Source organism: Vombatus ursinus, unplaced genomic scaffold (genome assembly GCF_900497805.2).
Source record: "Vombatus ursinus unplaced genomic scaffold, bare-nosed wombat genome assembly UNPS02000749.1, whole genome shotgun sequence".
NCBI classification, from domain to species: Eukaryota; Metazoa; Chordata; class Mammalia; order Diprotodontia; family Vombatidae; genus Vombatus; species Vombatus ursinus.
This window is the reverse complement of record NW_020940527.1, coordinates 5,187,324-5,212,788: the sequence shown is the minus strand read 5'-3', so window position 1 is coordinate 5,212,788 and position 25,465 is coordinate 5,187,324. Positions and strand designations below refer to the sequence as shown.

General features: G+C 38.4%; 1 protein-coding gene across 2 annotated transcripts in view; it reads right to left on the bottom strand.

Annotated features, from left to right (window-relative positions):
- The window catches only part of ADK (adenosine kinase), a 609,732-nt gene that overhangs the window by 274,643 nt on the left and 309,624 nt on the right, over window positions 1-25,465 (bottom strand). The window lies entirely within an intron of this gene.

The window sequence follows — 25,465 nt, the reverse complement described above, 5'->3', positions numbered from 1 at the left end:
TCTATGATGACCAACGTCTCAACCTCTCTGGGCCTGGGTTGGGTTTCCTCATGTGTAAAAATATTATTTGTGGGATCTAATGTATTAAAAGCAGTTAATAACCTTTCAAGCATAAGACAAAGGTCAACAATGATCATGATGATATGTGCCAGCATCTCCATCAAGGACCTTACTTCTGTAGGAGAACTGCATCACTCCTCCACCATTATGTAAAGTAATTCTACAGAGATGTGGCATGTTATTTTTCCTTAGCAAATCCATTTTTCATTGAACAAGACTGGGAAGTATCAAGTATATATGCTAATTATAAATTACTGGAATCTCTTCATTAAAGAAAGATTCCCAAAGAATCTGAATCAGGTAACCATCATTCCTTAATTTCAGTTATGGGCTGTGCCAGAAAGTAACAAAATTTAGTTTTTCTTAATTAATTCTAAGGTCTTTGGTCCCATGATCCTGTAAGCAGGCTTAAAATCTACTCACTTTAGTTAGTGACTACTCACTTATCAGCGGGCAGCAAAGCTGCCTTCCCCCAGACTTTGTTGCTGTTCAGTCATTTTTTGGTTATGTCCAATTCTTCATAACGCCACATTTGGGGTTATTACAGCAAAGATACTGGAGTGGGTTTGGCATTTGCTTCTCCAACTCACTTTATAGATAAGGAATTGAGGAAAACAGGGTGAAGTGACTTGCCCAAGGTCACCCAGATAGTAACTATCTGAGGCTGGATTTGAACTCATAAAGGTGAATCTTCCTGATTCCACTGGTGCTCTATACACTGCGCCACCTCGCTGCAGAACTCAAAACCTCTGCCCTTTCTCCAAATTTATAATCAATGAATGAACTTGTCTAAATGTTGTCCTCAGAGCTGGAACAGAGGCTCTACCCCTAGCTCTGTCCCTTCTCAGTTTTCTTTGTACTACCCTGATTTTCGTGCATGCTCTACTCCCACAGAGAATGAAAGCTCCAGCAGGGCAGGAGCTCTTTTGTTTATGTTGTGGGGTCCCAGAACCTAGTATAGTGCCACAACCAGAAGTCAATAGCAAATGTATGTTTAATTTAACTGAAACTCTAAGAGAAGGTGGTAGATGTGGGAAATAAAGAAGAATTGAAAATGAGCAGTCACCCAGCTAACTAGTGTGACCTGCTTATTCTCAGAGATTTTTAGCTATCCAGCTGACTCTATGCCACCTTTGTTTCTGGTAATGCAGAGCATGTCACTGGAATGGAAGTTGATGGAGTTTCCTTTTGAACAAGGAGCTTGAGGTTGAAGTTGGAGCTATTCCTTAATGACATTTATTAAGCACTGAATGTGTACAGAATGCTTTATTAGACACTATAGAGATAAACTAAAGGCAAAGAAAAACAGGAGACCCAGCCATGGCTCTCAAAAAGTTTACAACATCCTTGCAGAGATAAGCCCATTACACGTGAAAAAAATGTAAGAAATTAGCAATGTAGCTCACTTGTAACTAAATTTTGTCTTTTAGATAGTACACAGGGACACTGTGCTTGACACATGTTCCTGACATCACAATACAATCATATTAGGATGTGGGTGATCACAGTGTGAGGGCAGTGTCAGGAGAGTTAAAAGAGGAAAGGGATGGGCACTAATCCTCTGGTAAATACAAGATATGACTATGTGATGGGCAAAGGTCCATCAGGAGAAAGTAATGCCTCCTGGGGTTACGGAGGGCCAGAAGTCAGCTGGAAAAGTATTGTGCTGAAAGTAGACCTTTAATAACTAAAGAAAGAATCCTAAGGACCAGGCAAAAGGCAGTTGAGGATTTCCTTACAAAGACAGACCAGACTTTCAAAGCAGAGACTACAAATATCTCCTCTACAGGATAGGACAAAAAACTGGGAATCCAAAGGACATGGCAATAATTAATTGTCAGAAGTGAGTCAAGGGGCTGGAAGCTAAATGGCCTTGTATATAGAGTGCTGGGCCTGGAGTCATAAAGACATGAGTTTAAATCTTGCCTCAAACACCTATTACTGTGTGGTCCTGGACAAGTCACTTAACCCGTTTGCCTCAATTATAAAAAGGGGTTAATAATCAAACCTACCAAATAAGACTACTGTGAGGATGAAATGAGATAATAGTAAAGTGCTCAGCACAATGTCTGGTACATAGTAGGTGGTATTTAAACACTTATTTCCTCCCCCTTTCCTCTCTCCCTGGGTACTAGGATCAAAGTAAGAGAGGAAGATGCAACCCACTGGTCAAGGTAAGGGTCTGGAAACCAGGAAATCAGGAAGAGGAAAACAATACTGCCACAGAATGAAGGAAAGACACTGAGACTGGGGTCAAAACCCATTGGCTGCTGACACCTTCATTATACTTGGTGTGGGAAACTATGGGTTAACACATTCAGGCAAAAAAAAAAGAATGTTTTAATATGAAATTGTTTATTAAATAATCATATAAACGAGAATGAAATAACAAAGTATTTAATGAGTGCTCATTCATTGTTTATTAAGTAAAATACATTGTGCTACTTATCTTTTGCTTATTGTTGAAGTCAAAGCTTTTTTGAGGTGTGGGTAGAAAGGACAGTGTAGCCATGTGATTTCATTGGCATAAGGAACTCTGACTGCAGAAACTCCCTCCACTAATGCATATCAATTACTGGTCTAGAACAGAGCCAAAGATGATTCTCTGTGGGCAATAAAAGGCTAATGAACTTGACAAAGGTCCCACAGTGAACATTCACATTTCCATTGTGCTTGAACACTCACCAGGTGAATGACATATCTCATTTCATTCTATGCATGTCAAGGTGGAATGGGTCAGAGGGCAGATGAACCCTGAACTGATCACTAATTTACAGAATATGAAATGGCAACAGGTGCTTCTGGTTCTTTGGGTACTTGCCAGGAAAAGACCACAATGGCAACAGGAAGTGAGGCTGCAATCATACTTTAATAAGGATATAGAAGAAAAACAAGCAGTGAAAGGGTACAGAGACAGATGGTCTGGGGACAAGGGATGGGATAGTGATGGAAGGCTGGCAGCGTGAAGAAGGAGGGGTTGCGGAGAGGCAAACAATAGTACTCATGTGACCCTGGATTCCTGTGGAGCATGAACTCTTAGGAGATGAAGGAGTGCTCAGAAGGCAGGAGTTTGAGGTCCCATTATTATAGAGCTTTGGTGGGGGACAGATTAAGTCTTATCTGTGCCATCTTGCAATTAGTTCAGTAACATATTCATGTCATCTCAAAGTCATCAGTAAAACTTCCAAGTGAACAAATCCATGTCATTGCAGAGTTACCAGCACCATATTTCATTTTCTGCTGGTCTGGAACCTGCCTCAGATTTACATATCATAGGAACAAAAACCCACGGCAGAGGGTTTTCCCCAGATTCAGCTCATACTATCAAGATGTGATTTCTGAATAATATATAATAATACAATTTGTAACTTACATCCTTTTGACCTTTGGGACAGTATGTATGTGACATCTAGGTTCCCCTTCCCAATCTTGCTTCCTGCTATTGTCCCTTTATACTGGTCACTTATAAAAATACTAAGTAGAGGGGTGATGTGTGGTAAGGAGGACCAGAATAAGATATGATTTTAACACAATCCACCCCCTAGTGCCCGGACCACCATCATTCACCATTATGTGTATGTATTAATCTAAACAAAAAAAAGCAAGCACAATAATCACAATAACCTCAAAGGATCCTTACAGGAATCCTGCCCCTTTGTCTGAAAAAATCTAGGAAAAAAGATCAGTGAAAAGACTCAAAGGCCCTGGCAATATGTTTTTCATGTCTGTGATGATGGCACCAACAGTCTTTACTTGTTTCTCATATAGAATATGAGGAAGGCTCTTTCTTTCTTTTTTTTAGGCAATTGGGGTTAAGTGACTTGCCCAGGGTCACACAGCTAAGTGTTATATGTCATGTTATATGTTATGTTTGGTCTGAGGCCAGATTTGAACTCAGGTCCTCCTGACTTCATGCTCTACCCACTGGGCCACCTAGCTGCTCCAAGGAATGCTCCTTCTCCGTAAGGGTCGATACACATACAAAAGGAGGACTTTACAAAACATAAACTCCTCCCTGGATGGCTAAGAGGAAGTCCAAAGCCAGCCAGCAGTCCATTCCCATAGCTTCCAAAGTACATTGTCTTTCAGCTAATTTACCAAACCTTTGGCAATGTCCTCAGTTTGGTCGTTTAGTTGTTCTCCACAGCCACCCATGTGGCCATCGGCTTCCTATGGACCTCCTTCCACTACAATTCCCCAGTGTCCAAGTCCAATAAGGGCCCCAGGCCTGTCAGGACACATCCCACTATATGCTAGTCATGGTGCAGGCTGCCTAGGGCTTCTGATGGGTGTTATTGGGACATGCCCAATGCCCATGTAGAACGTGAGGCCCAGCTGCATGGTAACCAGGGTGCATGTCAAATTAAGAAAGGTATTGGAGTATGGGTGTAGATAAGGTACTGGGGAATTGTTGGTGCACATTTGATTTATCCAGGTAGCCACTAGTGTTGAAGTTTGCTGATTCGGTCCAAGTTTGGCCTTCAGGAGCGCATATCTTCATCTGGAGACATCCCGTGGGGGTAGAACCTGAGCAATTTGTAACATCCACTGCTGTCAGGAATGCCACAGAGTCTTGTGTAATTGGGCTGAGGCAGTTCATAAGCAATGACTGGCTGAAAACTGAAAGGTGTCTTTTCCTCTTCTGGCTGCAAAGCTTCTTTAGTGAGGTTAGGTGTGTGGGAGTCAGCAATGGCAGTGAATTATCCTCAACAAATTCTAGTGGGTCACAGCATGCTACCGAGTGAGGTTCTGTATGGCTGCTTTAGCCACTACCATGTGGAAATTGCTCTTTATAGGGAACACCTACAGTCAGTCAGACAGACTTGGGTGGGGGAGGTGGAGGAGTCTGGACTTTTTAGGACATTATTCTAAGTTCAGGAAATTGCAAGAGATTGACACAGGGGCTTCACACCACACTGTGGTGTGCTTGCTAGACTGTCCCAGGCACAGGAGGGTGGGGCAAGATGAGGGTACATAGGTCAGGATGGTCCCAACATCACACCTGGATAGAGTGCTAAGCTAACTGGATAGGTCAGGTAAGGCAGAATCAACCCACTGGGCCTCACTGAATATGCTCATGCTTTCAAGGTTGAGATGACTAAAGGAATGGATGCCATTTTGGGGGCTACTGGAAGGACAGCAGCTTAACAACAGGCTTTGAAAGCTGGTCCTAGAGATTTTGGTGGTGCTCAAGGCTTGACCTGATCCCTCGGCCCCATATTTGAAGGATTGCTGAGGGCTCCCAAGATTGGCGGACGGTCTTGCTGCAGAATTTCCCATCTGGCCACCCAGCAAGCTCAAACACCAATTTTCTTGACTCTGGCTCTCCTTATTGAGCAAGGTTCCTTAACATTTTTTTTTCCCCTGCCATGGACCCATTTAAAAGTGTTATGAAGCCTAGTGGATCCCTTCTCAGAATAACTCATAAAATACATAGGATTACAAAGAAAACCAATTACACTGAAATCAAGATGTAATTTTCCCCCAACTAAGCTAATGATCCCCCCTGAAAGAATTCTACCCACAATTGGTGGACCCCAGGTTAAGAATCCCTGTTATAGAATAAAAAAATTGGGGCAGCGAGGTGGCGCAGTGGATAGAGCACCGATCCTGGATTCAGGAGGACCTGGGTTCAAATCCGGCCTCAGACACATAATACTTACTAGCTGTGTGACCCTGGGCAAGTCACTTAACCCAATTGCCTAGCCCCTTACCCCAAAAAAGAATCCCTGTTACAGAATTTAAAAAAGACTATGGAAGACTGTTCCATACCCAAAATGCAGTTAGCTATACTAAAGGCAGAAAATTTTGAACCAGTATAAGGAAAGCAAAAACTTTGTTACTGGCAGGAAAATTGGGTAATGAGGCTGGGGAAGATTAACAGCAACATCGAGCCCCACTGAAGTTTAAGAAAAAGATGGGGGAAGAAGAGTAGGTGGGTTGGTGATAGTGATGTGGTTTGTTTGTCCTTTGTTTTCAAAGAGGACCAATAACATCACAAAATGATATTCTGACTTGCTTGTGAATTGTATTTAAGTGAGAAAGAGTTGCACAAAATCATTAGTCTCACTCTCTCTTCTAGGGTCATTGAAGTCTAGTGGCAAGACAAAAGCAAAATGATTGGCGATGGCCCAGGACGCAGTGGATGACCTTGGTGTCTTCAACGTCCAATCAAACTCTAAGCACTACAAAGTGCCTGCTTCAGCCACCTTCATAGCCACTGAAACAAACTGGTCTCATCTACCCATTCTGCTTGGGGAAGAATTCACATGCTTGGTGTAGACATCCCCCTAACTCACCTGAGTTTATGGGGTGTATGGGGTACTCAGGGAGCACCAGCACCTCCGCTGTGAGGGCTTGCAGAGTCCTTTTCTGGGCTGCTCATCCACCTTTTGTGTTCCCTGCCACCCAACTCTCACCTGTAGATCCAAGAAGCTGTAGTATGTGCAGCGGCCACATCCTGGTAAAACTGTCTTGGCAAATGGGCTAAACTAGGTTGGCAGTGATATGGTTTAAAAGGCCCACAATTAGTACTGTAGTCATGGAAATGAGGTCAAATGAATTTTCCTCATAAGTAAAAAATAAGATCAAACTCAGGGAATAGTAGCTTAAAATCAAAGCCTTTCAAAATATAAACTTAATATATAAGGACTTCTTTTAATGATATAACCTAGGTCTGAATCACAAAAAAGTTGAAAGGGATCCTGAGATGATGAAATAAAAACAATAGCTATTGAACAGTGGATAGTGTACTGGGTCTGAAGTCAGGAAAGCACGAGTTCCAAGCTGGCCTCAGACACTTGCTATGTGACCTTGGGTAAGTCATTTAATCTCTGTTTACCTCAGTTCCTTAACTGAATAATGGGGATAATAATAGTACTACCTCCCAAGATTGTTGTGAGGTTCAAATCAGATATTTGTAAAATGCACTTAGCACAGTGATTAGCACATAGTAGATGCTATACATACACACATATGCTTATTCACTTCCCATGTGTGTGTGTGTGGGGGGGTCTCTTCCAAATGTCTTCTCACTATATGGCTTTTCTCACACCCATGGTGTGGATTTCTGTGGAAGACTATACCTGCGGTGTGTGTATGTGGAGGTGGGGGGAAGGGGGGGAAGTGGGGGAGCGGGAAAGAAGATTTGTATTTATAAAAGATTTGTCATTTATATTCCTATTTGGTTCCACTAAATGTCTTTTGCTTTAAACTACCGAGTCTTCAGGTTGATTTGATAAAAGAAACATCAGTAGGGAATTTTGAAAGCATGATTTTGAATAGATCACAAAAGTGTTTTGAACCTGGAGCTGTTTTTTAGAGAATAGGGGTGGAGTGAAGAGAGACCCAGTACTATATGAGGAAATAAATAAGCAAAATCACATGGACTATATCAGAAATGGAAGAAAAAAAATTGTTAATGCTGGGAAAGACCACTAACACACATTGAGCTGGTAACAAACAAGTAGAAATCAAATATGTACAATCATTTAAAATGTGATCCCTGGTCAAATCTTTTCACATGCCTAAAGAATAACACCAATACTTCCACATGAGAAAAATGACAGTTTGATGAAAAGAACAGTGGACAGAGTCAAGAAGTTTAATCCACTAGTTATTCTACTAGCTCACAAGATCCAGAACAAGCAATTTCCCCAGATGTCCCAACATCTCCATTTAGTCTATCTCAACCACTGCTATCCAGTCATCTCATTCTTTCCAGAATGCATTTACCATTTACTGTTGAGTAGGCAGAGCTTTAACCAAAAAATTCTTGTACTCAGTGCAAATTTGGGATTGGAGTGAGGCTAGCAGACCTCAGGACACAAAACCCAATGTGTGATGGGGATGGAGGGTGAAAGGGGAGATGGAGACTCAAGGCGTCTTTTTTGTGCATAGAATTATCATGAGTATCACCTAGGAAAGGAATCTGGCCCCAACACTAAAACAAAGCCGATAACCGCACCTAAGCCCCAAGCACTTGAAAGGAGGCATAAGTGGGGACATGGGTTCAAGAGGGTCAATTCTCGCAATATGGAGGTAGTAATAGTGCAGAGATGACACGGGACCACAACGTGAAAGAAAAGTATGGTATGACAGCTACAGGGAGGAAATACATCTCCCCGAGCCCATCTCAGTATACCGGGGCAAAATTCTGATCACTCTGACTTAATTAGGGCTCTACTTACACCACTTACGTCATATAGCACTTAATCATTAGAGTTCTATCTCTGGTGATTTTAACTTCTCTTTCAATATGCCTCAGGTTTTGGCTCACTGACTTCCTCTACTGGTTTCTCATTGACACCAGCACTATTCCTTGCTGTGGTTCCTTTAATTATGGAATAGGGACATAAGCATTTATCTTTTCTCTTACATGGTTTGCTGAAAGGAGTTCTTAATTTGCTTCTGAACTGTAAAATCTCAATAATTATGGGAAATAAACTAAGGAGGAAATGATAAATGTTCAGAAGAATATTTAGCCCTAGTTTGGGGGTATAAATGCACAAAAGAATAAGACTCAATATATTTTTCTGCCCTCCTGCGAGGCTTAACCCCTTTTTTTAGAACTGACTGTAGACATTAGACTATGATACTACCTTGGTTAGATGCTGGATCAAAGCCTGGAGTTTGAAGGTAGATTCTATTTGGGCAGCACCTGGATTTCTTAGCTATTTCAGGAACTGACACACTATAATTTAACGTGAACTTAGTGTACAGAAGTGATGTGTTTATGGATAGCATTACTTCTCTTTCTTTATCTTCAGGACAGTTCTTTCCTCCCAAACCCTTGTCCTGAGTGTTGTGCAATTCAACATGTTCATCAATAACTTGAATCAAGGCACAAATGTCATGCTTCTCAAATTTATAAATAGCATAAAGCTATGAGGGACAGCTTGAACATCGAATAAATAAGTCAGAATCTAAAAAGATTCTTGAAAGGCTCAAACCGTGGATCTCAAACTTTTTTTTAAATCTCCATACACGTTTACACTCTTTAAAATTTCTGATGCTCTCCAAAAAGCTTTTGTTTATGTGAGTTACAGCTATCAATATTTGCCACAAATAAAATGTCTTAGTACTATTATGAAAACAGTTTTGACCTCATGCACGCCCTGAAAGGGTCTTAGGAACCTTGAAGAATCCAAAGACCACACTTTGAGAACTGCTAGGTTAGAACAATCAATCAAATCTAATAGTACGAAACAGAAAATAATAAGGATATCTGGCATTTATATAAAACCATAGCATTTGCCAGGTGCCTTACCTATATTTAAAACTCCCAACAACCTATAAGGTAGAAGTCAAAAACATCATGATCCCTATTTTACAGATAGAGAAACTATGTCTCAAGGAGGTAAAGTGATTGGTCCGTGGTAACTAATTAAAGTAGACGTCAGTGGCAAGATTCCATCTCATGATCTTCTGGACTTCAAGTCCAGCTCCATTTTCCTAGTACCAGACTGCCTCAAGGATGAAGTCTGACACCAGATAAAACAATCACAAGTATGGAGTACATAAGGTATTGACCAGATGATCTGGGGGTTTTAGCAGATTACAAAATCAATGAGACAATAGTGCAATAAGGCACTTGTGCTGCTTTGTGCTAATTTTGGTCTAACAACACCAAGAAAGCAGAGATATCTTGGATTATATTAGATAGATGGACACAGGGCCACAGAGTTAAAGCCATGGTTTTTCCAGAAGCAATGTATGGCTGTGAGAGTTGGACTGTAAGGAAAACTGAGCACTGCAGAATTAAAGCTTTCAAATTGTGATATTGGAGAAAACTTTTGAGACAGTCCCTTGGACAACAAGACCTAATCACCCCTTACTTAAAGAAATTAATTTAGGCTATTCCGTGGAAGTTCACATACTGAAGCTGAAGCTTAAATATTTTGGTCACATAATGAGAAAATGGGACTCATAGGAAAATAGCCTGATGTTGGGAAAGATCGAAACCAAAAGGAAAAGGGGTTGGCAAAGGATGAGATGGAAAGAAAGGATCATGAAAACAAAGGACATGTGCTTGGACAAAATTCAAAAGATAGTAGAGAACAGAAAGGCCTGGCATGCCATGGTCCATGGGGTCATGAAGAATCAGACACAACCTGAATAACTGAACAATAAGAAGAACAACAACACCTATGCATGTCATAAATTTTTAAAAAAAAATAAGTATTAGAATGCATTCTATACAGTGAACACTATTACAGAAAGTGATTGGGCAATATCTTCTCAGAAAATGATGCCTTTAACAGTAAAATCAGGGGTTTTTTTTTGTATAGTTAGATTATCAATTAGATATAGCAAATATCAAAATCACTGCCAAATTAGAAGAAACAATAAAAACAAAAATGCTGTGTGTGATTATAATAGCCACACACCTATTTCAATTAGGTGGTGCCTCTGAAAAATAGGAAATGGACAGTGATAAAGATGCTGACATGATCACTATTTTGTAGAGAAGTTTCCAATGTATAACAGTCATCAAAGGAGCCCAAAATATTGAAGAAAAAAACTTATCCAGCAAATTTTTTTTAATTCATGTGGAGAGGCACAGAGTCAAGGGTAGCAGTGAATAGAATCAGGACCTTGTGTGTGTGTGTGTCTTAATTTGTTGTCCCTATAGAGAATTTTACATGCCTGCAAAAGCCTGTAGGTGGCTTAGGTATTGCTAACACTTAAAAAAAAAAACCCAAAAGAAAAAACTATGAAAAAATGTGTTCCCATGGTAAAACACACCATCCTTAGGTAGAACAAAGGAAGGCACCGGTAGGATTTGAAATGCTTTTTCTTCAAATGTTTCAATCATGACTCAGTCACTGTGTCCTACTAACCCTACCATCACTGATCTAACCACATACTTCCCTCTCCCTGCATTGTATTACCCCCCCACCGCAATTCATCTTTCAATTCTATAACACTCTCAAATTTATTCTTTGTCTCCTCAATTCATCTGATAGACTATAAAATGATCAGTCATATTCCACTTAGTTAAAAAACATGGCTGAGACTTGCTTGCGTGTCCATGGTCTACTTCTTCTCTTGTATACACAAGTAATAAAAATTCTTTGGCTGAGCCAGAGGAATGCAGAGTACTGAGTTAGTTCTTCAACAACTGGTTTTCATTATAAGCTGATTTGCAAAACACAGAAGAGAAAAATTATAAGTAATATTGCCTTACAAAGAGTCAAATATGGTTGAGACTGGTGAACTTGTCATTCTACTTATCTAAGACAGGTCATATCAAATCCAAAATCATGGGACCTTAGAACTGGAAGAGTCTTCAGAGGTTTTTCTCATGCAATCCATACTTGAACAAGTGTCCCTTCTCCAGTATCCCTGACAAATAGGCATTCTGCCTCTCATCAAAGATTTCCATTGAAAAGGAACATGTTACTTCCTGAGATAGCTCACTCTACTTTCCCTAAGTGCTAATTATTAATTTTCTACTTGGAATCAAGCACTCTGGGTTAAGTAGAACAAGTGCAGTCCTTCTTCTACCCTACAGCCCTTTAAATACTTGAAGGGTCCCATCATATCTCTCCCCTAAATTTTTTAACTCATGCAAATATCTTAAGACACTTACATGGTACCCTTCGTAATTAATCCCCTCACCATCTTGTTTGTCTCCTGGATTTCCTCTAGCTTATCAATGTTCTTCCTTAAAACTTGACACCCAGAACTGAACCCAATATAACATGTACACTCTTAACAACAACCCCATTCAGTGAACCTCTCCCTTGCCCTACTGCATTAGCTTTTTGTTGCTGCTGCCTTGGTTGGTTGGCTGATTGTCCTTCATTCTCAAATAAGACCAAAATGACATCACTATTTGATGATGCTGAGGTATAGTGTGCCCCACTGTGGTTGATCAGACCAATATGAATTCAAATGGCTCTATCACAGACTGGGCACAAATAGTTCACGGGAGCATTTTGAGTGGCGATGTCTCTAAATTTGCGCTACACACATTTCTTTTCAGCTACTGTAACTCTGCTTTGCTCATAGAGTATAGCACCTTCTTTGATGTAGACACACTATACCGGGTGGTCCTGTCCCAGTATCTCCCATGTTTCACAAGTGATTCCAAAGCTCTTCAGAGAAACCTTGAGAGTGTCTTTCTAACACGTCTTCTAACTTCTATGTGAGTACTTTCCTTGTTTGAGTTCTCCATAAAATAAGTCTTTTAGGCAAATGTACTTTTTTGGCATTCAAACAATGTGGCCAGAACATTAGAGTTGTGCTCTCTGCAGTAGAGTATGAATACTTGGCAGTTCAGCTGGAGAAAGGATCTCTGTGTCCAGTACCTTATCTTACCAGGTCATCTTCGGATCTTGGGCACGGCATGTGTCAATCTAATCACCTATGTGTACATAACTGAAAAGTATACTGCCACGATAAGTGAACTTATCCACGGCATTCAAAATTTATCCATTTGCTGTAACTGAATGGTTCTGCACATGGTTAGTGCTGGGCTGGGTGGTGGAGAAGGAATATAATCTCATTATGTGGGCAAAGTATTTAAGCTTCAGCATCAGTATTTGGCTTTCCAGAGAATAGCTTGAATTAATTTCTGTAAGTATTGATTGATTTGATCTCCTTGCTATCTAAGGGACTCTCTCAAAAGTCTTCTCCAATATCACAATTCAAAAGCTTCGATTCTGCAGCACTCAACTTTTCTTACAGCCCAACTCTCATAGCATACATCGCTACTGAAAAAACCATAGCTTTGAATATATGGACCTCTGTCAGCAAGGGGATGTCTCTGCTTTTTAGTATGCTGTCCAGATTTGCCTTCTCTTTTCTTTCAAGGAGCGTCTTTTACTCTCATGGCTGTAGTCACCATCTGCAGTGATCTTTGAGCCCAAGAATATACAATCAGACACTGCTTCCATTTCTTCTTCTATTTACCAGGAAATGAAGAGGTCAGTTGCCAAGATCTACATTTTTTTTTTATGTTAAGCTTCAAACCAGTTTCTACACTATCTCCTTTTACCCATATTGAGAGGCTTCTTAATTCTTCTTCATTTTCTGCCACCAAAGTGGTATCGTCTGCATATCTGAGACTATTGATATTTCTCCTGGTAACCTTGATTCTGGCATTTGATTTGTCCAGCCTGGCATTTCGCATGATGTAGTTTGCACCGAACATGGAACAATGAATTTGTTTCAGATGCACAGGGTGAGGTTTTTAAATATTCAACAAATATTGGATCTCTTATATTTTGATCATGAACCATATTTTATAACAGTTTTTTTAATCCTACCTATATCACATTGAAATTACCAAGCATCAATGTATATTGACACAGTTTTTCAGTTCAATTCAATAAACATTTATTACACTCTTGCTAAGTGCTTGTCACTGGGCAGAGTGCAGACAATTGAGAAAAGAAAGCCCCTCCCCTCAAGGAGCTTATAGTTCAATGGAGGAAGACAAGGCACAAAAGAAAGCTGGAAAGGACAGGCAAGGTAGGGAGGAGAAGGCAACTGGGGCAGGACAGGATGATGGTCAAGAGGAATAAAAAGACTCCAGCTGGTGAGAAATGACTGGGCTGTGAGCCCTCTTTCAATGGAGATTTAGAAAGTTTTTGCTCCATCCTCTAATCATCCGATCAGAGAGGCAGAGGCTGAGGATACTAACGAGGTACAAGAACCAAAGCTGATGTAATCTCTGGCATGTTGGGTTTTCTGGTGATGAGCTTTTCCAATGGGTATAATGATAGTGGAGTTGTATCCAAGGAGTACAGTCTGTATGACCATGTGAATTTCTTCCTGAAATTTTTCTATTTGTCATTCTCTTGAGCAAATATTAGCACATTATCTGTAAATAATTATATTTACTGTGGTCTGTTTGCCTGAACTCCATAGGCATTTGCAAAGATGCTACTTTTGGACGATAGCAAAAACCAACTTTATGAACTCTGTGATTTATCTCCTGAGAGAGAGAACTTGTAAGCCTTTAACTATAATTTCTTTATGCCTTCTTATTTCATTTATAGGAACAACATTAATGTGGATGTAATTCAGTTCATCCAGTAGTGTATTAACTCAGTGTTCATTGGATGGAAACTTTATCTTAAAAGTTGAAATGATCAATATAGAAAAGCATGTAAAGATTTACATGAATTGATATAAAATTAAGTGAGTAGAGCTAACAGAAAACATACACATAATTACAACAATGTAAACAGAAATATGGGCAGCTAGATGGCACAGTGGAAAGAGTGCCAGAATTGGAATCAAGAAGACTCATTTTCCTGAGTTCAAATCTGGCCTCAGACACTCACTACCTGTGTGACCCTGGGCAAGTCACTTATCCCTATTTGCCTCATTTCTTCATCTATAAAATGAGCTGACAAAGAAAATGGCAAACGACTCCATATCTATGTATTGTATGTATGTATATATGTATATATGTATATACACACACACACACACACACACACAAAAGAGCAGTAAAAATCTAGATTTTTCATAAGTTCATGTTTGTAGATGACCTAACTTAAATAATGTGTGTTTTTGCCATCCTCTGCCTCCTCCACCGCCTTTTTTGGTCACTCAGTCACAATCATAGCAGAAATTAGAGCTTACTACGCAAGAAAGAGGCATTTTAAATTTCTTTTCTATTTCATATGTCAATCTTGTTATACATTACTCCTGGCCTTATTACTGTTCCTCACACATAATACTCAATTTCCCCCATCCCCAGGCCTTGCACATGCATCTCCCTCTTTTGGAATGGATTCTATCATCCTTTCTGCCTGTCAGAAACTCCAGTTTCCTTCAAAGCTCAGCTTAAGTGCCATCTTCTACATATAAATTTTCCTGACCCCTCAACCTGGTATTACCCCTTTTCATCGCTCCCACTGCCTTTTATTTTAACGAATATCTACATGTGTACTCATAATTTCCTCTAATAGATGGTAAGGTGCTTGAGAATAGAGACTGTTCATTTTTGTCTTTATACCTCCAGGGCCTAGAACACAGCGGCAGCTTAATAGATGTTTGCTGACTGATTAAATGGAATGTTCAAAATCAAGGAGATAAAAACAAGCATGCCACGATCAGAAAATCAGTGAGAGAGATGTCATCAGGTAAGAAGACTCATGACTTATGGAAAGAGAAGATAAAACTGGAATATTAATTGGGCCCAATTATGAAGTCCTTGAATGCCAGGCTATGGAATCTGTACTCTGTCCTCTATGCTGTAGGGAGCCACTGACCTTTCATGAGCAGGGACATGACCACCATGAAGTACATGTGGAAATGGAATTCTTCACATATTCAAAGGCTTTTAAAACTTAAAAGGACCTTAGAGATCAATTTTGAAAAATCCATTCATTACAGAGGGAAGATAAATTTAATACCACCACATGGATTGAACTTGTACTGGCTTAATTTCTCTTAGAAATTAAAAAAAAAATGTAGCTTCACCCACAATGCTTATACAGTGCTTTAAAGTACACAATATAGGTCAGGCCTTTATATGCACTTGATCAGAAGCTCATAAGAAATATGATCAGAGTAAATTTCAGGGTCATTTCAATTTCTAAGACCTCCGCAAAATTGTGAAACCAGGGCAGTTTTGGTTCCTTCTTCCTCAGTACTTAAAAGTTACAGGCTACAAACATTAAGCAGAGATTCTTTACCTGGGAACAGCGAACTTGTTTTCTAAAAATATGTTGATACCTGTATATCTCAATATAATTGGTTTTCTTTGTAATCTTATGTATGTGATCTCATTGCTCTGAGAAGGGATCCACAGAATTCACTACTATCAAAAGGAGACAAGACACACAAAAAAGATTAAGAATCCCTGCTATAAAGGAATAGGATTAATACAAACCAAGAATCTCAAAGAAATACAAGGTCACACCTCTCCACCTCCCCCCAATCCCAAGGCCCTGAGAAGCCACAATCACAGAAACATTTCTGCATCACTAATTGAGGCTGGAAAAGTCTTTCTGCAAAAGTGATATTACTCAAATACATGGCACTATCTATCCTCAAGCTACTTCAAATTAAATGAGAGGGGAAGTGAAAACTGCTCTAGAGAAGACTCATTAATTCATACATTTAAGAGGGGCAGTTCCATCTTCTACAACTTTCCCTAATTGCTTACTTAATAAAATCCAGTCCACTAAGGACAAAAGACAAACATTTAGCATGCTTTTATTTTTATGACCAAAATTATTAAGTTCCTACATACATAATCTTACATTTTTAATTAATAAAAAGTTTATAAATTATACTCTACAAAAATGACAGACTTCATGAAAATCTTCCCATTATAGTAGAAAGAATGTTGGATATAGAGTCAAACAGCATAATGGCAAATCCTGAATCTGGTCTCAGAGACATGAAGACTTGGGTTCAAATATTTTCTAGCTCTCATCTTATCTCTCCTTCCCTCAATTTCCTCATCCATAAAATGTGCATAGTAACAGCATCTGCCACACAGTATTGTGGCACCGTAACAATCACCTGATGTAAGCAGTGGTGTCAAACTCAAACAGAAAATAGAAACAGATCCATGAAGGCAACATTTTGAGTTAGAAAATCATTACTATTACATTGTAGTTTATTTTCATTTATTTTGTTAAACATTTCCCAATGTCACTTTAATCAGGATTCGGGGCACTCAAGTTTTGTGGACCACTTGCCAGGGTGAGCTTGATCAACACTTTTGAAGTAAAGGGTCAGGAAAACTTTAAAGTGCTACCTAAATGTGAGTGGTTATAATTATCTACAACAAGCATGAACTTGGGAAAGTCATTTAACTTTTCTGGGCTTCTGTTCTTCATCTGTAATAAGAATAGTTAGACAAAGTGATCTCTTATACCTCACAGGATCATTCGGAAAAAAAAAAAAAAAAAAACAGAAGAAGAAGAAAAATAAGTGAAAAAACTGCACAGCGCAGGGGTACAACAAATATCACTGACAATATAAGGTGGAAATTGCAGTTAAGATCAATTTACTGAGGAACAAAATAGGAAGCAAGGCAGTGAAAAAGGGGAGGACTGTGAACAAGGAGATTTGGCTGCTTAGAACCAGGCTTTACCATCCCTTGTAGACAAGCTTCTTCACTCATCTGTGCCTTGGTTTTCTCTCTCAAAAATAATTGGTATTGGGATTGGTTATCTGAATAACCAATTGGTTATTCTCTGAATAACCAATAACTGCCCCCAGAGTTAAAAGAAATATATATGAAAGTTTACTGTGATAGATTAAACTGATAGGGAAAGAATAAAACTTATTCTTATAAACTTACTTATAAAACCATTTAGTTTTTGGTAAACAAAAACATGTGTGTCTTATTTATCTTCTTGAAAACTACATAAGTTGAACAAGCTTAAAACCCTGCCTAATAGCCCACAATGACAGAAGAATTTAAAGGACAAAAAGCCCTTGTCCTTTATTGTTCACAGTAGACAATTTATAAAGAGCAAAACCCCTGAAAGGAGTAAACATCTGCCCATCAACACCTATCAGTAACAACATCAAAAACAAAAGGCAAAGGTCAAGTCAAAGTTTATTGACAATGATGAACTCTGACAGCTTCTATTCAATTACCTCTTCCTTCAAGGTGTATGTGATCAAAGCAGCAAAGAGATTTTCACTCAGTCACATAACAAGCTATTTGTTGAGATTGAAACATCTGGTCAATATCTCCTAACACTGCAATTTCATGCACAGTTAGCATTAGGGCACATTTCTTTTCTTCTTACAGGGTCCATAAGGGTGGCACATATGGCTGATTTTTCATTCAAAAAGGATTCCATTCAAGGCATTCCACACAATCGTCTCTGTGCTTTATGGTGTTTTAAGTCTACCTGCCACTGTTTTCCATCATCATGGCTGACTACTGTAGACGCTGGCTATAAAAGCCTGCAAATATTACAGAGCACTTAAAGCTCAACTGCCTTCCACTACTGGAGTTAGAAAGCATTGAAGGCAAGGAAGTCTTTAAAGTGGCAGGTCTTCATCTATTATTGTCAAGAATTCCCAATACATTAAACTATTTACAATTTAGCAAAGCTCTCATAACACACTCTAAAAAGTAATCATTATTGTCAAATCAAATGTTTAAGTGGATCTATGACAGATCTATTAAAGCACATCTTGACTATAATTTTTAAGTTACTATGAAATTTAAAAAACAATATCACAGAAAATTGAAATTAATTTTAGCAAGACATTGCAGAAAATGATTTTTTTTTTCAGGTTGGCAAGGAGTAATCCTCCTGAACCAGAGGGAAAGAGAGAACAGGGAGGTTGTAATTTTACCAATCCCATATGCTGAAAATTTTCTTCTCGAAATTCATGCATTTGTTGTCATGGCAACAGGTTGCTGATCTAAAACCCTTACAGTAGTAAAACTGAACTCACACCCCAGACTTTTCTTTTCCCCTGCTCACTTTAAGATAATAGCTTCATAGGAGAAAAAAATAAGAACCTGGGTGGGAGGGATGTCTCTAAAAGCTATTTTTTTCCTCATTTCCCTGAACATATTTCTCTCGCAGGGAGAATCACATAAAAGGAACCTTTGAGATTATCTATTCCAGCCCTCTCATTTTAAAGCTAAGGAAACTCAAGCTCCCAAATGTAAAGTGACTGACTGGTCACTGCCCAGGTATTACCATAGCTCGAATACCAGTCCACTACTTCTGGAAATGAAGCCATGATGCCTCTAGATTATCTACTGAATTTTAAAGAATGGCCTACTTAAATTTAATTTCAAAGCAGAAGCATTTTTCCAACAAATAAGGAATAGTTTAGTATGAGAAATATAAAATATTTGCTTATCATCATCAAAATAAACAATGAAACGAGAAACAATCTAGATTACAGTATACGGCTATTAAGCTAGCACATAATTAAAGAATTTTATTAAAACATATGTAACTATATTAACTGCTAATATTCATATTGTGCCTTCAAGTTTACAAAGTGCTTTATATAGATTATCTCATATGAGTCTTACAATTGCCTCATGGGGTACGTAACACTGATATTATTATCACCATTTTAGAATCATGGACAATAAGGCTGATAGACATAAAATAAATTGCCCATCCATGGCCACAAAGGCAATGTCAGAGGAAAGATGGGAAACTAGGTTATGCACAAAATCTCCATCCACTCCACCAGGCCACTTCGTCATGATCAAATGTCCCCGAGTCAAGTCTGAAGGTCCACTGAGGAACCTTCAAAACAATTAGCCCTGTCAGTTCTGCTTTCAGCTCAATAGAAAACAAAAAGGGCAAACTATTGCCGAGCTGAGTCCAAGCTGACCTATTCTGCTTTCTCAACGTAATCCAAGTTAAAAGTTCTCAAAGGCTAGATGCTTCACATTCACCTACAAATAGTTTATTTTGTTTATCCTGCTTGGCTGTAGTAAAACTACTAAGGGGCACAAAGAGATCATAAAAATGGGAAAAAACCCACATGTACAAAAATATTTATAGCAGCTCTTTTTGTGGTGGGTAGGAATTGGAAATTGAGGTGATGCTCATCAATTGGGGAACAGCTGAACAAATTGTGGTATATGAATGTAATGGAATACTACTGTGAAATAAGAAATGACAAGCAGGCAGACTTCAGAAAAACCTGCAAAGACTTGTATGGACTGATGTTGAGAGAAGTGAGCAGAACCAGGAGAATGTTGTACACAGTAACAGCCACATTATGCGATGACTAACGTTGACAGACTTAGCCCTTCTCAGCAATGAAAAGATCTAAGACATCTCCAAAAGTCTCATGATGGAAAATGCTATCCACATCCAAACAAAAAACTATGGAGTTTGAATGCTAATCGAAGCATACCATTTGCCATTTTTTTACTTCTGTTTTATTTTGTTTCCTCTTTCCTGTGGTTCCTCCTATCGGTTCTAATTCTTCCTTACCATAACATGACTAATGTGAAAATATGTTTAACAGAAATGTATATGTAAAGCCTATGTCAGATTGCATGCTGGCTTGGGGGTGGAGGGAGGGAATTTTGAACTCAAAAGCTTATGGAAGTGATTGTTGATAAATCAAAATAAATTCATAATTTTTTTTTTAAAAGACTACTGAGAGGCAGTAAGAAGACTAACAGCAAATAAGTGATATGGGGGTCTCCTTTACTTCTATACTTTGTTCCTCACAAATGAAGGCATCTGGCAGTGAAAGGCATATTAAATTTGGAAACAAAGAAGCCAATTTGTAACTTACCATGTGACCTTCAGCAAACTACTCATCCTCTATCCTCAGTTTTCTCACTGAGAAATGAGGAGTTTGAGGGTTGGGCCAGATAACTTCTGCACCCATCCATCCACCACTTTTAAGTTCTAAGAAAACATATCACTTATTCTGCCATGAGTAAGTTGCTTAGGAAGAGACCTTAGGCTAAAAGGGTTTCCTGATTCTCAGGGTAACTTTTTCACAGTGATACCCATAAGCCCCTATTAAAAGGTGGTTAATTTTCCCAAAAACAATTCTCTGCTTTGGGCAGGGTCCACATGTCACAAGCAAGTGCTAAATAACTGATGCATGAGAAATCATGCTTACAGTGAACTAAAACGAATACTGCATTAGAGAACTAATAATAGATTACTGTAAATATCTTACACAAAAAATAAGTCTTCTTGGAGAACATGGTACACAGCAATATTGTACAATGATCAACTATGACTGACTTAGGTATTCTGATCAATGATCAAAGACAATCTCAAAGGATTTATGATGAAAAATGCTATCCACCTCCAGAGACAGAACTGAGTGCAGACTGAAGCATAATTTTTTTCACTTTCTTTATTTTTCTTTCTTATTTTTCCCCTGGCAACTTGGCTAATATGGAAATATGTTTTGCATGATTTCACATGTATAATTGATATCACATTTCTTGTCTTCCCCATGGGTGGGGGAGGGAGAGAGAAATTGGAATTCAAAATTTTTAACTGAGTGCTAAAAATAAATGTTTATTTCGTCAGAATATTATTTGTTATTTTGTACAAATATTATTGTATTTATGAAACAAACACAAACTATAAGAAGCAAGCTAACATGCCCTTCTAGTATAGGCCTTCATCACTTCATGCCTTCTGCTTGGTATCTCTGCCTCAAGTCTCTCCCCACTCCAGGCCACCTTCCACTCATCTGTCAAAGTGATCTTCCTAAAGCACAGCTCTGACCATGCCACTCCCTTACTCAACAAACTCCAGGGGCTCCCTATTACCTGCAGGATCAAATTTTTAAAATTCTGTTTGGCTTTTAAAGGTTTTCATAAATTGGGCCCACCTAACTTTATCTAGTTAACCAGTAGCCAGGAATTAAAGAACAATCTGTCTTTCAAACATGCATTCAGCTATGTATAAACTGTTTATCACACACACACACACAAACACACAGCCATCTGACATCACAACAGAGAAGACAGAAACTTCTAACAAAACTATTGGAGAAGAAGAACCACAACTGTGCTGGACTTTTTTTTTTTTTTTTTGGTGAGGCAATCAGGATTAAATGACTTGCCCAGGGTCACACAGCTAGTAAGTATCAAGAATCTGAGGCTGGATTTGAACTCAGGTCCTCCCGAATCCAAGGCTGAGGGTGAATCCAATGAGCTACCTAGCTGCCCCTTGTGCTGGACTTTTAAAAAATATTGACTGACAAAACAAACAAAAAGAAGAGAGTTAAGAAATATCCACCAAGACTTTATGTTAAAAAAAAAAAAGAATCCACTGAAATGGGTTACTGTGGTTAAAGATTTTATCAGTGCCCTCCACTTCTCATTTCAACTCGTTGATTGTTTATGCACAAATATGAATACATATGAAGAACTGTGTGTATATCCTGGTGTTGCCTGTATGCCTGTCTATGCTAGAGTGCATAGGCCTTCCAGTTAATAATCTTTCCTAATAAATCTAAATTTCTTATCCTTTCATTGATCTTACTGTTCCTTTCTCCCATCTCCTAGTTAAAATACCATAATATGGAATATTATGAATTTCACACAGACCTTCATGTTTGCTAATATAAACTACAACATGAATTACACATAAAAAATACGCATCTGCACTTCTTAATGTGCATAGATATGTTGATGCTAAGGTCAACCAACAATTAAAAATTTAATAAACTATGAAATTCAACGTCTTTTTCCTCAGCCTCACCTTTCAGCTTTATTAATAATGACTCATTACACCAAAGGGCGTGCCTGAAAATAATCCCAAACAACTATCCTAGAGAACAAATAAATAAAATGTAAAAAGTGTCATTTTGCCTGGGTCAACCAAAATCTTGTAATAATAAACCAAACTGACAAAAACAAATATCAGTGTGGAACACTGCCCATAATGATTTCAGACCTTTTTGATATATTGATTAGTTTTGCTGAACAGTGCTTTTCCTCCTTTTTTTTTAAACGTTTTTTTAGAAGACATGATTATCTTAAGGGATACATGGGAAATGTAGGTGATATAGAAACAAAAGACCAAATTTCAAATAAATGAGAAAAATTAAATACGAAAGATTGAGAGAATGAAGTGGGGAAGAAAGAAAAATAGCTTTTTACTCAAAAAAAATCTGGCCAAGACAACAAATTCATTGGCTTTGTGATCTTGGGCAAGTCACTTAATTTCTCTGAACCTCAATTCCTTGGCTTAAAATGAGGAACATACTTCTTACATAACATAAACAAGAACTTTGTGAAGAATTGAGAAATTTAAGGAAATCACAGTGTTGTGAGGAAAATATTGTGTTAGGATATAACACAGTATACAGTGTATATGGCTAATAAAAGCACTATACATATACAAAATAGACTTATGAAAACACCCTGTCCATCAAAGTTATCCATAACACTGGTATCTGCTTTTTCTACTTCCCTCATTTTATAGCTCTTTGTAAATATCTTTGTCAGACTCCTGCTAGCTGCTGGCATGACACTTCTTACTAGCCCTATCAACTAATAGCACCTATTCCACTTTTTGATTGGGATCTGTCCAGAATAAGAATTACTAAACCCGAAGATTTACCACGAGCTAAGAATGTCCTGAGTGGCCTTGGAATTCACCAAACTGTGGTACATAACTATATTACAAATATTTACAGAATGAGGTATTTAGGTCTCTATGTGTTTGTACAGAAAAACAACAATGAAAAAGTCAACCTTTTGTCAAAAGATGGATCTAAATTTTATTCTAAGATCATAGTCAAATGTAACTAACCTGAGATTGGAAGATAGCAAATGAAGAATTATTAAATGTCTTTTATTAATGGAAAACTGAGTGCAAATGACAACTGGTTACAAAATTAAAATATTACAACCTAAAGCAAATACTAAGAAAGTTACTTTTTGATTGTTCAGAAACAAAAATGCTTCACACCTTCCTTTGCCTAAACCAGTAGAAGTGAAGATGTTTCTTCCTCATAGTTCAAGCAACCAAGACATTACCTCCCTCTTCCATGCACTAATTACTATTTTAGCTTCGGTACTCTTCAAAGATACAGGTAGACAACAGCTGAATACATTCACCTTTTAGGCTGGGGTTGTGAGGTCTTTTATTTTTCTTTTTTGAAATGCTAAGATAGCAGGCTGGCTCCTCTACAAAGTGATATATTTATTCTCAGATATGGGGGAAATATCTTGCTACTCTTTGTTTATACTTTAGTTATTCCTTTTTTTCCCCCCCCAAATTCCTTTCTTAAGGTCAGGTTAAGTTACTGCTAGAATGTGGCACATGTTTATTATAAGTTACAACTCAATCTGAATTTTAAACATAGGGGTAAAAAAGTTTTAAATTGGATTACAAATTGTATTTGTAGACAGTTTTTTGCACAGGACAGTCTGATGTGCGTACCAAATGTGCTGCTGACTTGAATATCAGCTGCAGACTTCATGCTACCATCTGTGCGAATCCCAAAGACATTTTTCGGTAACTCAGTAAGGATATGAAGAATATCAGTCAAGACTATTTAGCAGTATACTTTCCTGAGTGGTCAGAGGAGGGAAGATGAAATTCACTGACAATAACTCCATCTCTTAGAATACTTACCTTGCATCAAGTCTCAATTCTGGTGTCATCTCCCACATCACACCTTTCTCAAGGCTCTCTCCCTCCTTAAATTATCTTGTGTTTACTCATCTGTGGATTTATTATGGTCTTCCCATCCAAAAGTACAATGGAGCCTATGTGAGGGCAGTGATTGTCTGATTTTCACCCTCTTATCCTTGGTGCAGCTGTTTGTATATAGTAGGGTGCTTAATAAATGCTGAATTGAAGTGAATGAACAACTTCAAATACACAGATCCTATTGTAATGTATCTGTGACACACTTTAATATATGACAGTACACTTCAATATCTAGCAACACTTATGTTTGCTTTGTAAAGTCTCGTAAGTGTTTTGGTTCTTATTTTCCCTACTGTAACTTGTATTAAACAGCTCAGCAGAATAGACAAACCAGTGAAAATGGAAGTCACTGTCTTTAGAAAGTTAGCATTACTCTATTCCCGGCCCCTCTTTTAGCATTCTCCTTTTTCCTATTTACATCAACTTACTTGGGCTAACGTTCCTTTCAGTCCTAACACTCTAAAATTCTAGGATTTTTAAATATGTAGCAAAGAATTGAGATTATTCTGAAATTCAATCAGACTTCTCTGGCTTCCTTCGAGACTCACCTCAAAACCTACTTTCTTTAAGAGGCCCTTCCTCATCCCCTCACTTTAGGTACCTTCCATTCGCTCTGGATACATACAGCATGTACACACTGGCTTGCATGGTGTCTTCTCTTTTAGAATGTCCACTGACTGAAAGGAGAGATTTTGTTTTGTTTTTGCCTTTCTTAACATAACCAGTGCTTAGTACCATGTCTGGCATGTAACAAACAAATGCTGATGGACATGCCAATAATGAAAGAGTAGAGTCTAGATATGAATCAGAAAACTAGTAGAGAGAAATTATTGAGGTCCTTTATCACATTCCAGTTAATCAAAAATATGCATTGCAGGATCCATTATCTGCCATGTAAGTGAGGGTAGTTTTTCCTGAAAAGGTATAACAATGTCTTCAAGACTTCACTGACTCAGAGGATCTAGGTTCCAGCTGCTAAGCTAGCTTCATGGTGTCCACCTGGCAGTAAAGGTTGGTCTCCTCCCTCAGGCTTGAATGTCAAGCTAGAATGGCGAACACAGAGGCAAGGAAGCTGTGGTTGCTATATTATTACTGATGCTATATAATTACCGAATATCTTTCCATTATAGCTAAGCAAATCTTCTTTTGTCAAGTGTTAGATGGTCTACAAGTATCTCATTTCCAACCAATTTTGAACCTGAAGCATCAACCAGGCCTGGAACACAACAATACCGACAGACACAGATCATGTAAGGAGGTCCTTAATAGGTGCTCAA